Genomic DNA, 16,637 nt, shown 5'->3' on the forward strand with positions numbered 1-16,637 from the left:
TCAATTGCCGTCACATCAAAAACGTGGGAGATTTCCACAACCTACTATGCATGACCAAACTAAGCGTTGTGCTTGGGACGGAATCAGGGCTAGATGCAGATATAACAAAAAAAAGACCACAGATCCCACGCCTTGTGGAAATCGATGTTATGTGAAGAAGTGTGCTCGCGTTGTAGTGCACCCTAAACTACCGAGTTACTAGAAAGACTATGAAAGCACCAAGACGTAGGCTAGGCATCTGTTTCATGACCTACATGACACACATGTCCAAATATTCTTGTCATGACCTATAATTTATGTTTGTCATCCACTCTGGTCACGCTATGCCAATTTTGGTACATACCAGGTTAACGAAACGACCATGAGAGCACCCAGACGTAGGCAACTACATAGATAGATAGATAGATAGATAGATAGATAGATAGATAGATAGATAGATAGATAGATAGATAGATAGATAGATAGATAGATAGATAGATAGATAGATAGATAGATAGATAGATAGATAGATAGATAGATAGATAGATAGATAGATAGATAGATAGATAGATAGATAGATAGATAGATAGATAAGATAGATAGATAGATAGATAGATAGATAGATAGATAGATAGATAGATAGATAGATAGATAGATAGATACTCTCTCAGTGCCAATGTTCGCCAAGAAATGCTTCGCATTCAATAACGAGGTTTTCTCAAAGTGTAGAACGTGCTTTAGAAATGATAGAAACCTTCATGGCGGTGGGGTCTTCATACTTGTCGACAGTATGCTTGCTCGTTCAGCACATGATATCGGTAGCGGCAGTTGCGAGTACATATGGTGCAAGATTCTATTGCCAAACGAAAAATCATTATCAGTATATTCATTTTATAGGGCTCGTACAAGTTCTATCACTGTCATGCCTGATTTTTCAAAGTCAATACAGACAGTAAATACAAATTATCTCGTGATAGGCGGTGATTTAATTATCCCTGAGCTTTTTTTTTTGAATGAGCAACCCTCTAATAATAGAGATACATCTGCAGAAGTGAAAGAAATCTTGGCCATACATATCAATTTTTCCCTAACCCAGAGAGTAACACAGTGAACGAGAGAAAATAACATCTTAGACTTATTTTTAACTAAACAGCCAAATTGGGCTAGGAGGGTTTTGGTGGTGCCTGTTATTAGCGACCATAAAGCTGTGCTCTATGAAATAAACCTCATGTTCGAAAAGACACACACATCGCCAGCTAAAAAGATGTATAATTACAGCCACGCAAACGTACTTCAAATAGGTCTTGCATTACAGGAATTCTTCCCAGAATTCGGACTACTTTCGGGAACAGGAGGAATACATGAGTTATGGCTTTTCTTTAAAGCAAGAATGTTTAAGCTACAGGAAAACTATGTGCCGTCATGGGTTTAATAACTCTAAACCATAGTTTAATGGTGAGCTAAGGTGAGCTAATGGTGAGCTAATGGTGAGCTAATGGTGAGCTAATGGTGAGCTGGTAACAGAAACAAGATATACAGGAAATTTAAGACGAATCCAACTTCCGAAACTTGCGAGCAACTTATTACCATAACCAAAATCCTGGAAACGAAAATTCTTTAGGCGGAAAAACAATTCTTCGACACTTTGCCTTCTTGATTTAAAACACCGAAAAAAATATTCTGGAATCTTACCTAATCTAACACAAAAGACAGGTTATGTATTCCCTCACTTTATCATATTGGAGTAGAAATAGAAAATAGCTTAGACAAAGCCAACCACTTCAACGTGTTTCTTGCTTCCATTTTACCATCGCGTATGTCGAGCGGAATTCCGCCTCCATGTGCCAATTGGAAGTATTGAAAACATCTATTATATAGGTATTGATGAAAGTGGCATTCAGTCTCTTCTCGAACGCTTAGAGCCCAGCAAAGCGGGACGTCCCGGTCGGGTGGAATGACAGGTGGTTTTCTCCAGTTGTGCGCACCGTTCATCCCACCCTTTCTTAAGTTATTGCACTCCAAGTCATTGAGAACGCGGTGCCTACCGAACGAATGGAAGGTGGCATGCGTTGTGCCTGTGTATAAATCAGGGCCTCGGGCTTTGGTCAGCAATTACATACCGATATCTCTAACAAGTATCGTCTGCAAAATATTAGAGCTCGTCTTGTGCAGTAACATAATGTCGGACATAACCGATCATAACATCCTTGCTCCGACACAGCACGGTTTCAGACAAGGACTTTCCTGTATTACCCAATTAACAGAATTTGTTCATGAAGTTTGCGGTGCACTGGACGCGTGTTCGTGTGTTGATTCGGTGTTTGTAGATTTTAGAAAAGCATACGGCCTAATGGATCACGAATTGCTGGTGTGTAAATTGAGCTGCTTTATTATCAATGAACACACACACACACACACACAAACACACACATATATATATATATATATATATATATATATATATATATATATTCAGGATAACCTTTCCTTGCGGTGCGATTGCAATGAAAATAACTTGCACCACGTCCGAAAACACGCCTTTTTCAGCACCACGAAACGCATTATGGCGAACAATAGAAAATGCAGTGTCCTGAAGTTCGACGTTAATTGTGTGGTTCGTCAGTCCATGCTATTTGTTTTTCACGAAGCTTGTTTGCGATTCAATTATGCTAATTGAATTGACGGTTTCTGTGCTCGGTAGTGCTTTCAGAGTAGTTGTTGCGTATTGTCTGTTAGTGTCCAGCTTCAGACTTGCACGGGCAACCCTTTCATCCCGGCTTTCGTCTTAATCAATTCACACACGTCGGAGCAACTCGTGGAGAACAAGTGCAACCAATAACGTCAGCACTTCTGTGGACAGCAAGTGGACTTGGTATCGTGCCATAGATTATGCGGCTCCAAAAAGCCATGTTAAACGCAAACAAATAGTTTACACATCCAACACACAGGTTGGAACCTATGGGGAAAACGTACCTTTAGTCAAATGGCCTGTAACAAATATGATAAAACTGAAGGCGAAGCTTGCAGCTTAGTTCGTTTTCATCTTGTGCAATCTGCAATCTCATGCAATGTTATTGTTTGCTACCTCATAGGCCATAACTTTATTGACATGCAGTTCCTAAATTTATCCATTGCACCGTTCACAAACCATGCCGAAATGCAAACACCAAATCAGCCTGATGCCCATTTTGAGATGTCTAGGCAGCGATGTAACGGGGACGAAGGTGACGTGCGATGCGTGTCGAGGGAAGAATGGTAATGACAGATGTAAGTACAGATAAATACAACGCGTATCTAGTTACAGTTCAGTATTTTGTGCCTATTCTGACACAATAAAACATGCATGATTCTGCAAGTATTTTTATACATGCAAGTATTTTTATACTTGCAAAGGTTGTAATTTTTCCGCATGTATAGCTCTTCCTAACATAATGACAGCGCAAATCTCCATCGCTTCAGAAAAAGTAATGAGATGTCGTATGGTTACGGAGGATTGGCGCGTACGCACGGAATATACAGTATAACGACTGCTTACGAATAGCGTTTTGTCAACGCAATGCGAAGAGATGCTCTTAGCAAAAAAGGATTTCGCAAGTCAGTTATATGGAAAGAAGGTTTCTTTATGCAAGTACGTTGTCATTGCAGACTGAACAACATATTCTTGAATGATAATATCAATAATAAAAAAATGTCGCAGTTTCGCCCGAAAGGCGAAGCATCAATTGTGATAGCAAATTAGCAGAGAGCTATTCAGAGTACGGATAGTAGTTTTATCGGCTGCAAAAACTTGGCCACATTCACTTTCTAACTGAATTGACAAGCGTGGTGTCATCGCGCACAAGCAAACATGAATAGATCACACTCAATGACCGCAGCCAACGACTTTCAAAACGCTGGCAGCAAGCACGGCCGCGCAGCGGGCGAAGGTTCGTGCGGTCTATCGCTTCAACGGAAACTGAGCGGCGAATGCACAGCGCGTACAAAGGTCAGAGCCGTGTGGAGATAACAGACGGTGCAGGCGACCGCCACCACAGGCAGTAGAAGCATAGTTGTTGGCAGAGTAGAAGCTGCCCCCCCTCTCCCTCCCGCACTGCCTTCCCGCTTTCTTGCTTTCGCGTGGGAGATTGCGTTGCCAGTTCCCCTTGCGCCCGGTTGCAAGATACGCATTTGGTGCCGTAGCACAGCGTCGCCCTGCCTCCCTCTCTCCCATACCCCCACGGCCGTTCGCGCGACGGTCGCGTTTGCTTTCCGCCGTGCGTTTGCTCTCCGTGATATTGCGCGTCCCCCGCGCGCTTCACTGGCGCATACGGCACGCGGCGACGATTTTATCGTCCTTGGAGTCTATACGGAACCTCACGGCGACGACGACAGTGACGCCGATGGCAGAAATCCGGTTGAAGTGTCCATATAATTGCTATCGCAATAAAAGAAGCATGCTAAATGTTTTGCGGTTTCCACGTCAGCAAAAGTTATTTTGAGTGCCCGCATGTCGTGTGGTGTCTGCTTGCATGTGATTGTGTCTGTGTGCGCGTTCGAAAAAAAAAAAGAAAAATATTATGGCAGATGAAACTCTTAACTCTTCTGCTATGCAGGTTACGTTCTCCTGAATGTCCTCTAGGGAACAATGTCAAATTTAGACAAAATAAACTTTGGAATCACCGACTAAAGTATTGAAGAAAGGAAGAATTAGCCTCATTTCGGAAAAAAACGAGGCGCTGCAATTATTTTGGTTGCATGTGTGGACCAGCGGAAAACTTTACAAATGCAAATATTTAGCAGAAATATGAGGCCGGAGGATTGACGGCACCTATGAAATACATATTTGTCTTTGCTTTCATTTGCCGCTTGAGACGCTCGAAATGCTTACTAAGGCGCGGTGCCAAGTTGCGAAAAACGAAAAACCAGTTTGCATCTCCTTTGCATATACTGCCTCATCAGCACATCTAATTCAGCAGCAGTCGCGTCGTTTCACCTAGGATGTTGCATTCTGCCCTGGCTTAGGTCCTTCTCGTTGAACACGCGTTGACATGAAAACGCGCTTTCGCCTTCATTGCGAAGCGTACGCGCGAGCTTGTTGCATCCGCGCTGGCGTTGATAGCGAAAGTTTGCAAACACCCTGAGCAAAAGAATTCACCCATCGAGAGCAACAAGAACCGTCAGCGTAGTCACCCAAGTATTCTTGAAGGCCGCTCTACGTTTTGGGAAGCGCGGATTGCAGACACGCGGCATGGATGGTGCACGCCTGCAACACCCTTCTTTGCTTGATCACCGGTGTGTTTCATGCAGACGGGTACCGGGACTTATATCTTGGCTTCACGTGACCTTCAGTGCTCTCTCTTTCTACACAATTCTTCATTTTGGCCTTTCACCGTTACGCTGCTCTGTGCTTAGATTCACATAGTGCATCTTTTTATTTATTTATTTTTTTTGAAGCTTGTACTGCCTCACAAGTGTCGGCGGTTGTGGTGGTTGGGGTGCTGTCACGCTAAAACCCTATCGAAAACCTGCCGAAAACACGCGTCTCGTGCACTTGGTATACGATATACCAAAATTGGCATCCAAGGTTACGATTGTATGACTTTACATTCATGACTGATAGGTCATGACATCAATAACATCGCATGGTCGTAAGCTACGTCATGATTAACGATAATAAAATCACGTGTGGCGCATATCCACAGTAGGTATGCGGGTATGAGCCAGGGACAAGAAAAAAAAGAAGGAAGGAAAGAAAGAAGGAAAGAAAGAAATCACGTGTGGCTCATACCGGGGCCGCACATTTCGGCTCAGCTGGTTTGGTGTGTCGCGGGGAGGGAAATGGAAGGAAATGGGCTTAGCGGCTTCCCTCGCTTCAGATCAGTTTCGGCGTCCGGGTGGGAAGGCCATGCATGGTGCTTTCCGCCGAGGAGCAGGCTGCGTTTGAGCAGCGGCGCCGCGAACTCGTTCGGGAAAGGGCTCGTCATTATTGTGCCGATTTTAGGTTTAGGGCTGCCGAAGCCGATGCGAAACTTCAGCGAAGAGCTGCGGACCCCGAGTTACGGGAGTGCCATGTGGAGGCCAAACGTCAATGAACAGCCACCGACCCTGAGTTTAGGGCAAACGAAACGGAACGCCTGCGACAGCATCGTGTTGCCACAAGCTTTGCTTACACCCATTTTCTCGACAGGGGAAGGGCTGGTTATTTTTTCCTTTTCTGGAAATGGACCTGATGATACGTTCTCATTATCTTCTGTCGCTTATTTCTTGCGTTTCCTTTTAAATAATTGTTACTTCTTAAGGTTTTCTGCCTCCTCGCGAGAGAAAACGATATGCTGGGGAATTTCTTAACAACGACTGTACTGGCTACGCTGAGAGCATGCAGGTATCTCTTGAGTACGCAAATGGCTCCACATGCAACAATCATTCCGTGCGCCGGAAATCAAAACGTGGCCTCACCATTTCTGCGAAAACAAGATAGCGCGCCTCAATCAGACAGCTGCCTGGGCAAATTATTACACACTCCAGAGTACTTATTTCTTTATTTCGCACATGTTGTGTCTCAGATGGCCTTTTACTCCCTGATTCTCTTCTTTTAGCTTTTATTCTCCTATTTCTCCATTTCCTCAATGCAGGATATCATACTGGATATTGCCATTTGGTTAACCTCCCTGGCATTCCCTTAATTCCTCTTTCTTTCGTTCTTTCTTACAAACGACTTTCGGACTGCGCGGTGAAGCCATTTTATTACACAAGAGAGCCTTAACGTTGTGAATCTTCATTTTCTTTTGTTCTTCCACATAGAAAGACAAGATAAATTTAAACCCGTAGCCAAAAGTTCTTAAGATGGTTTAGATTTTTCGCGAACGAAAATACCGCAGTGTCTGGTAACGTCAGAGAATATAATAAGGCAGTGCGATTTTTTTCCTCGACAAGCTTTGGCTCGTGGACAAGTCTGATTTTCCTATTCAAATACATGTAAAAGACAGCAAGAATCTCTAGGGAGAACAATGGACCAATTTCTTTGGATGAATCATCCTCGAATTCTATACTGCTCAAAGAGCCCCATAAAAGAGTTTTTTGTTATTGTAGATATACCACGCACTGCGGTAATTGATGTTTTGCGTGCAAGGCATTTTCCAGGTAACCGGAAATACAACATTTTTATTTATTTTTTTATTTTGGGGGAGAGGGGGAGGGGGTTCCGCTAAGTTAAAAAAAAAGGAATAAGTTTCACTCAGAAAGACTGCCGAATATAGTCCATTTAGAGCAACCACGCCAAATGCGCAGAATGCCTCTATACTAGGGCTTCAAATGTATGCGGATCAGTAGTACAGTAATACTGCAGGATGTACGCAGAAAACCTCCAGATTCGGTGTACAGGGAAGTCAAGTAAGCAAAAAAGCGACATAGGTGGCACAAAGCGTACACAAACTCTACAGAAACGTTATGCCCGTTTTTGTATGCCCGTTTTGCACGAAACCTTACTTGCTGTGAAGCATCACTTAGGTAGTGCTGTCAGGTTGCTCTAAAATGACCAGTAGAAAGTTACCTTATATTGGCAGCACGGAATCAAAGAACACGACACATGGCCTGAATACGAACTGAACTTTTTATGACGCTCACAGAAATGAACTTTATTTTTGCAATCTTTAATGTAATATAAGACGTCCATTCATTTGAGGGCATTAAAAAATCGGTTGATTTAATAAGATGTCGCCTTCCTTCTTTCCGTGTTGTCTAAATGAAAGTCTGCTGAATGTCCGGAAACTAACAGCCAATTGGCTCAGAGGAAAACCATCGTACAGACACGATATTTTCTTTCACGTGTTTCCTGTGCTTCCTTTCGCGTCTTACCACTGGACTCGTTTAAATTCTTACTAAGTTTAGTAAAGTTACCACTTATTACCACTTATATCTAGTTTAAACTAGATATAAGTGGTAGAGGGTGGCGTCAGCCAATCATTTTACGATCGCTGGAGGTGCCATGAGCAGTCTTCTGTAAGCGCACTATTCTTCTTCGCTGTCGCGTCCGCATAGTGGCTGAGAAATAAAATCTATGGCAATTGGAAGGTCTGCAGTTGGAATACTCCCGGGGCACTTCGAGATTAATTGTCTTTTTTAATTAAATGCTCGAAAACAACTTCAGGATTCCTGCTACGGTCATTGGCAGACATAGAAATGACTAGATGAATTAGCCCATAACAGCTATCGCTGTAAAAGGACGCATACTCCGTAGCTCCGTGCCAATGAATGCACTGAGCAGCTCCAATTTCAAGCACGCCTTTGAAGCATCCCGGTAATATGCCTTTGAAGGACCCTAGGATAACAGGTTTCACTGACACTGGCACGCCCTGCCAGGCACGCCCTGCCAGACCCGCCCACAATCCATCTCTGTTTGTATAATACTTTGTGGCGCATGTGCACTTTATTGTCTCGTATTATTCTTTCATCTGTGAGAATAAATGTTACCATAAATTTGGTATCCCAAAAGTAAGATAGCTATTGGCTTTAATGCAATGCCGGTGTGCCAGAGGCTGATCAAGCAAGTGTGGTCTGACTGAGGGCGTATCTTCACTCCCCAGAGTCCTCGTGCAGAGCTTCGCTGTTGAGAACAAAAGCCCTGTCGTTGACCACAGTATTGTTCTGTAAACGTATTCTCACAGAGTAGTGAAGCAGAATTACAACTCGGATATCGGCAAAAGTTAAACCCTCCAAACAGAACGTTCAAACAAAACAGAGTTTAAAGGAATTCCGCTTCTTGAGCACATAAGGTTTCTTTTTAAGCGGCTCTATTCATTTCCCCTTGATTCCTCAGCAGTCTAGCTAAATGCATATATTGTAGCAAATTAAAATACTAATCATAAAGTACTTTTTCTGTATTTCTTTATTGCACGCTGTGTTTATTAGTGACAATCTAGCACACCACACGTGCAAGTGCATCAGAACTCGGGCAGCCGGCAAGGTTAACAACGTTGTTGACTACGCTAACAGTACGATGACGATGTAGTCGAAGGTACCTAGCAAGAGACCAGTGATGAGGACCATATATAGCAATTAAAACCTCATTGACCACATTCATTTAGAGTATCTTATAATTGCAAAGCAATGCGTAGCTCAATAGCGCAAGAGAAATGGCTTCTTTGATTTATTCATTCAACAAATAATAGGGTGGTTTCGGCGCCCCAAAGCATTCCATTCAAGAAATACGCTGATGTACACTTGTGTGAACAGATAATTGGAAATACAGAACATGTCCACATGTCCTGTATAACCGAGTCAGTACGTAGGTCCCTCTGCCTTAAAAGAAACACTGTCAATGACACGAGATTTAAGGCAGCCGTTCCCGATATCTGCTAAAAACTGCATTGCCGTTGAATTTAAGGTTCTCCAGAAATCTAAGGGGGAAGCTTTTGAGAAACTCAACTTCAATACCAATGTCCCTCGTAGCAAATTTTAAGCACGGATATCTCAAATGGGGTTCTAGCCATATAATTTCTACTAAGCAGACATTACGTCACTATTGAACGACTTCAATTCTGCCTTTACGGCAGGTGCACTCAAATTCACAATTTAAAAACAGCTAATTGGTGAAAGCCTTAATTCAGCTACATGTAGATTGTGATTTCTAATGCAGACAATTTTCACTTCTAGAAATCCACTGGAAAAGGCGGAACAATGCTACCTGTGTCACAGGCGATTGCAAAAGTAATTGTGGAAAAATAAATTAAAGGTGATCTACACGCATTCATGTGTGTGTGCAGAAGAAGACTGACCATGGCGTTTCTTCAGAGTTGCATTAGCCCATTTTACTATGACGTCAAGCACAAAGCATCAGACATCCTTTGGAAGCAAATTGCGCCCACTTGCTACTGCACATGGTCAGCGGGTAATTGTTTGCGTAAAGGGCGATTTGTGTGTCGCCTCTGACGCCGTGTTTTTAACACGCGTAGCACTTTCTGCTCCGTCGAGCCTCACCGGATCAATTTCTCGCCACACGCAACCGTATTTCTTCTTTTTCTTTTCCTTTTTGGATGTTTCAGCGACGCTGTGCAAACAGAGATAAATCAAAGCTGTCACACTTCCGTTCGCGGCAGTGAGAGAGAACTAATACCGAAGATGTAGCAATGCTTTCGCCGTGAAAAGAAATGCTTCAATCGATACCCGAGAACCTTGGTCATCCCAGGCACGGCTGTTCTTACGACGATATATGCCACCCACTTTCAACGTCCGTGCTGTTCCGTAGCTTTATTTTTCTTTTTGCCTGCCTGCCTGTATTTGTGGACCACTGAATGTTGGGATTGGGTTCCCAAGGACACCGCTTCAGTATCGTTTGTGGCTAAGCGAGTTACCAACCGCTCGATGTTGTCGTGGTAGCGAGTGAGAGCCACTTCCGGGTATAGAGTACTCCGCTAAGACATATTGCAAATACGCTTTCGTTTAGGTACCAACGTGTCCCGTAAATGGAACGTCGGTCACGTATGTGCTCGTGACGATATCGTCAACGGTCGAGACTCGACAGATCCATGGCTGAAGAGATCGAGGCAGCGTGTTTTTACCTCTTCTTCAGTAATTACTGCTTCACCTTGTGCTGTTTTCTCTCTCATAACGTTACCCTTTCAGTCTGGTAGAAGCGGTTGAAATAATGCTACGGTGTAGCGGAATCCTTGCACACACCCAAGGAGCGGGTCACGTAGCATTAATGTATACGGCGAGAGCGGCGAGTTGCTTACCGGGTAAACCCCCTTAACCAACCTACACTTGAGTGTTGCAGGAAAGCACACTTAGGCAAGAGGAACACGAGGATTGTGTGAAGGTCCGTTATGTGTACTCCCCCGCACATGTTAAGGAACGAATGAGTGTGACCTCCTCAAGACATTGAAACTTTCGTGCGCATCAAGGTGCCATTTTTTAATTGAATGACTGCGCGATAATCTTTTCTTCTTTTTTGTGCAAGTGTTCTAAAATTATTTTCGTAATCAGGGGTTTATTCGTATCTCAGACTCACTCCAAAGCCTGGCCTTGTATCCACATTATAATAGGTGGACGGCGTATTTGTTGCACTTAGCATATTTATGTACGATTTGTTGTTTCAATGTGCAACACGTCCATTTTGGAGAGTTGGAATTTTATCCTTCGTTACGCAGATAAAAGGAGTGCCTACTCGCCCTAATTTTCCGGTCAGCATATAGAGTTTTTGCATGTTGCCCCTGCTAAATTTTGCCGAGGTATCAAAAAAAAAAAATCACCGCCCTTCCAATCCGTGAAAATGGTTGAACAGTGAAGCTGTGTTAGTTACACCGAGTGTTACGAGTGTTACATTGCATGTGTTGCGCGTGATGCAATAGCGTAAACACAAGTAAACACAAATCTACAACAAGAACTTCTATTGAAACGTTGCGAGGGGAGAATATGCGGCGACTTCCGACGCTACTCGACGAGTGTCCAGTTGTCTGGTCAAAATCTGCCGAGTCGCCGCCAGAGGCATCGGCTGCAATCAGGGACACCGCGCGCGTTTGGCGCGAACGCGGAGAAACGCGGACGGCATCGGCAGCAGCTCTGCGCGTTGCCTCGTTGGTGCTGCTACATATTTGCGGGGCTCTCAGTGTGTTTTTTTTTTTCACGTGAGGTTTCTCTCTCTCTCTGTGTTTTGCCGTGTTTTTTTTTTTCGCGTGCAAGTTGCGCCGCCCCTTTTTTGCTCGCCAGTAATAAGCAATAGACGAGCTCGTTCGCGAGCCAACTCTCACTGACGCTAGCGATAGGTAGCCTCTTCCTCAGGAGTACACATTACTCGTGGTCTTCCCATAGTCCCATCGCAGCCCAGGCAGCCTCTCGTCTTCCCGTAGTCGCTCCTCCTCTGCTGGTCAAGTGACCTGCCCTACCCCGGCGCTGCTCTCATCCTCTCCTGGTCACGTGACCTGCGTGACGCCGGACAGATGGCGGAGGCTCGACTAAGAACAGCTTCGCTGTTAATATGCAGATGAACTATTTGAGCTACCCCACCAATTGCATGCTCTTGACTACAGTATAGAGCATCACACCAAATTTTGTATTCTGCTTGATTGCATATTCGAACGAGCTCACCGCATTGTTATATATGCGTCCAACCGCGCAATTATCATAAAGTTCTTAAACTTCAAATTGAAGGAAGAAGTACGGCGCAATGCTAGCAAACTAAAAAATGTCGCGCCCGAGGTATGGCTAGAGGATGACTTCTCACCGAAAGTAAAATTAACCTGCAAAAAGTTGAGCGACTTCGCTAAGACCAAATGCAAGGAAAACGAACGCTTCACAATCAGGTTTAAGGAACTTCAGCTACATGGTAAGAGGTTCAAGTACAACGCAGTCTTAGGTATGGTAATCTATGCAGCCGTACAAGAGGCACGTCTTCCTAAACGACAAGGGCAATTGCGCAAGTCAAGGCCACACGCAAATCGCCCTCTTTCAGAGCTGCTCGCAAATTTCCGCAGTATTCTTCCTAAACAAGACGCAGTGAAAAATTTGATACACACATGTACCGTGGATAGTATCGGCACCGAAACATGGCTGACCGCTGATATCCCGAACGGTGCACTATCCCTCCCGAATAACTTGAAAGTTTTTTCGCAAGGAAAGGAGTGATTGCAGAGGAGGAGGCGTAATGATCGCTATTCGGAACGATTAGCAGCCGTCCCCTATGGCCATTGATACGCCGCTTGAACTACTGTGTTTAGACATAAAGGCATCACGTACATCGTAGGTGAGTGTCACCGCCGCCCTTGCTGCGAGTCGGACTTCATTGATCATTCGCATAACTAATTAGAATACGTGTTCAGCGTGCATCCACAATGCATTCTAATATTAGGCGGCGATTTTAATTAGCCCGGTATAAATTGGACAACGTCTTCTGTGAACTCTTTGACTAATCACGACGAGTGTTCCCACTTTCTTCACACAATAAGCCTGTTCGATTTGGCCCAGCTTGTACACGAGGCGACTAAAGGCGAACATATTCTTGATTTGCTATTCATAACTACTCCAGGCATAGCTCATACAAACGTCATTATCATCAGCCTATATTTATGTCCACTGCAGGACGAAGCCCTCTCACTGCGATCTCTAATTACCCCTGTCTTGCGCTAAGTGACTCCAACTTGAGCCTGGAAATTTCCTAAATTCATCAGCCCACCTAGTTTTCTGCCGTCCTCGACTGCGCTTACCTTCTCTTGGTATCCAGGCTGTAACTCTAATGGTCCACCAATTATCCATCCTGCGCATTACATGGCCTGCCCAGCTCCATTTTAAAGGGGCCCTGAAACGATTTTGACGATTTTGTACAAACGTACTGAGTCGTTAGAGTAGGTCATTCTGATCAATAATTGGCGCATATAAGCACTCCACGTAAAGCGTGTATTTATTAGAAGGTTTTAAAAAGGTACATCGCTACCGATTGCAGCATGCCAAGCGGTTGAGTTTTGTGCCCAAATGACGCGATTTGTCCATAACACGTCACTGGTCCAGCTATATCCGATTGGCTGCCCAGGGCACGTCATCGATAATTTTTCCAACATTATGGGGAACAAATGTTGTTCGTAATAATTTAGATTCGCGCGCTGGCTCCAAGACAACCGGAAATGGGCGAAAACACGTCCCAACATGACGTAGAGCCAGCGAAGGCGGATCTTAGCCCCGATCACTCGGCTAACGAGTTGACGAGGAAGTTAAGTTATGGGGTTTTACGTGGCAAAACCACGATCTGATTATGAGGCACGCCGTAGTGGAGGACTCCGGAAATTTTGACCACCTGGGGTTCTTTAACGTGCGCCTAAATCTAAGTACACGGGTGTTTTCGCATTTCGCCCCCATCGAAATACGGCCGCCGTGGCCGGGATTTGATCCCGCGACCTCGTGCTCAGCAGACGAACACCATAGCCACTGCTATGAGCAACCACGGCAGGTGAGTCGAGGAGGAAATGCATGGCTAGGGAGGAGGGTAACTTGTAATCGTCCGTAGCTCTCTTAATATCAGACGCTTCACTTAAATTGTGACGCGAATGTTTTACTGTTGCTGCACCCTACGCGTCTACAAAATTTGTCCGAACCGTTTCAGGGACCCTTTAAGGTCAACTAGAATATCGGCGATCCCATTTGCTCAATGATCCACACCGCTCTCTTCCTATCTCTTAACGTTAGGCCTAACATTTTTCAGTTCCATCGCTCTTTGTGCGGTCCTGAAGTTGTTCTCGAGCTTCTTTGTTAACCTCCAAGTTTCTGCCCCAAATGTTGTACACTTTTCTTTTCAACGACAGTGGTAAGCTCCCAGTCAGGATTTGGAATGCCTGCCATATGCACTCCAACACAATTTTATTCTGTAAATTTCTTTCTCATGATCACGGTCCCCTGTGAGGAATTGACCTAGGATATACGTACTCCTTTACAGACTCTAGAGGCTGACTGGCGATCCTGAATTCTTGTTCGCTTGCCAGGCTATTGAATATTATGTTTGTCTTATGCATAGTATTCTTCAACCCCACTCTTACACTTTCTCGGTTCAGGTCCTCAATCATTTGGTGTAATTCATCCCCATTGTTGCTGAATAGGACAATGTAATCTGCAAACCGAAGGTTGCTCAGATATTCGCCGTTATCCTCACTCCTAAGCCTTCAGAGTCTAAGAGCTTGAATACTTCTTCTAAGCATGCAGTGAATAGCATTGGAGGGATTGTGTGTCCTTGCCTGACCCCACTCTTGATAGGTATCTTTCTACTTTTCTTGTGGAGACCCAAGGTTGCTGTGCAATCCTTGTAGATATTGCCCAAGATATTCACGTATGCCTCCTGTACTCCTTGATTAGCAATGCGTCTATGACTGCTGGTATCTCTACTGAATCAAATGCTTTTTCATATTCCATGAAAGCCATATAGAGAGGTTGATTGTATTCTGCATATATCTCAATTACCTGATTTATGACATGGATATCATCAATCGTAGAATATCCCTTCGTGAAGCCAGCTTGTTCTCTTGGTTGACTGAGGTCAAGTGTTGCCCTGATTCTATTGGAAAATATTTTGGCGAATATTTTATACGATACTGAAAGCAAGCTAATGGGTGCATAATTCTTCAATTCTTTAACGACTCCCTTCTTATGAATGAGTATAATGTTGGTGCTCTTCCAGCTTTCTGGTACACTTGAAGTCGTGAGGCATTGCGTATAAAGGGCCGCAAGCTTTTCAAGCATGCGGCCTTCAGGGCCTTTAGGGTACCTAAATAAATAAATACATGAGTAAATTTCGATGTAGGCGAAATGCAAAAAACGCCCGTGTACCGTGCATTGGGTACAGCTTAAAGAACATGAACGTAAAGAACATGAAATCAATCCGAAGTCTCGAAGTGCGGCGTGTCTCATATTCATACCGTGGTTTTGGCACGTAAAACCCAAGAGTTTAATTTAAGTTTAATCATTCTGCAACAGTGACCGATATCGCACTTATGTATACTGCCTCTCACAGAACACTAAAAGCGTGCAAACGGTACAGATAAGATTGTAGTTTACGGGAAGTCGTTACAGTGCTTACGAATGTATTGCTACAGAGTTCAGTTCACAACTTGGTAATCGTTGGACATAATGCATTGATTTTGCCCCCCTTGTTATGCCTAAACAGCTGCAGATTGCAAAATTGTGATATCGTTTATTACTGCCGAGTCTCACAGTCGCAAATTTAATTATTCAGCTTCCTGTCTCATTTGTAAATTTGATTATTTATTATGAAGAAACTTTCTATAAAAAATATGGCCTTAATAAGCCATCCCCTTGAATCCTAAAATTTTGACCTCCTCGTTTTCAATGAAGAAACGTTAACAAATTTCGCTGCTGTGGCTGCAGAGAAAAACGAATTCTCCATTCCCATGTATTAAGATAGGAGCTCACAAGGCGAAGCTTCCCCTTAACTGCAAGCTGGGGAAAAAGAAAAAAAAAACATTCAGTGGTGATTTAGAGGTATATGCAGGAGAAATGCGTTATCATTACGTTACACCTCTTCGAGATCCCGGGTGGACGATTTAAATCGCGTTAACCGCATTGCAAAGTGTCGTTCGGGAGCTCACACGACACACGCCCTGCCTCTTCGAGGAGAGCGAAGTGCGGCAACTTACAGTGGTATTAGGCAAACCATTGTCAATTGCCCTATATATATATATATATATATATATAATTATCAATCCCTAGTGTATGTATATATATATATATATATATATGTATATATATACACACATACACTAGGGATTGATACTTTATGCGCGAGACGGGTAACAGACAACAGAAGCACAAAGAACATCGGGCAACTTCTTTGTCGTGTCTGTTTCGCGTCTCGCGCAATAAGTATAAGTCGATCATACTGATGCCACTACACCCACAAGATGTTTCTTTCATATATATATATATATATATATATATATATATATATATATATACATACGCTCTGCAAAGCCCTCCGATCCCCTTTTTACCTGTACCACCTGACCGGCTTCCCACCCTCCGCACGCACTTTTTTCCACTGTATCCTTATGCTCACGCTATAATTTGCGCAGCGACTTAATTGGGTTCTCACGTGATTATGCCGCAGTCGTTGGAACGAAGCTTCTTACAGGTACACTTTAGCGAATCACATTACGCCAAGTGCGGTCCACTCTTACGGGCAACGCCAG

Source organism: Dermacentor silvarum, chromosome 9 (assembly GCF_013339745.2).
Source record: "Dermacentor silvarum isolate Dsil-2018 chromosome 9, BIME_Dsil_1.4, whole genome shotgun sequence".
Lineage (NCBI taxonomy): Eukaryota > Metazoa > Arthropoda > Arachnida > Ixodida > Ixodidae > Dermacentor > Dermacentor silvarum.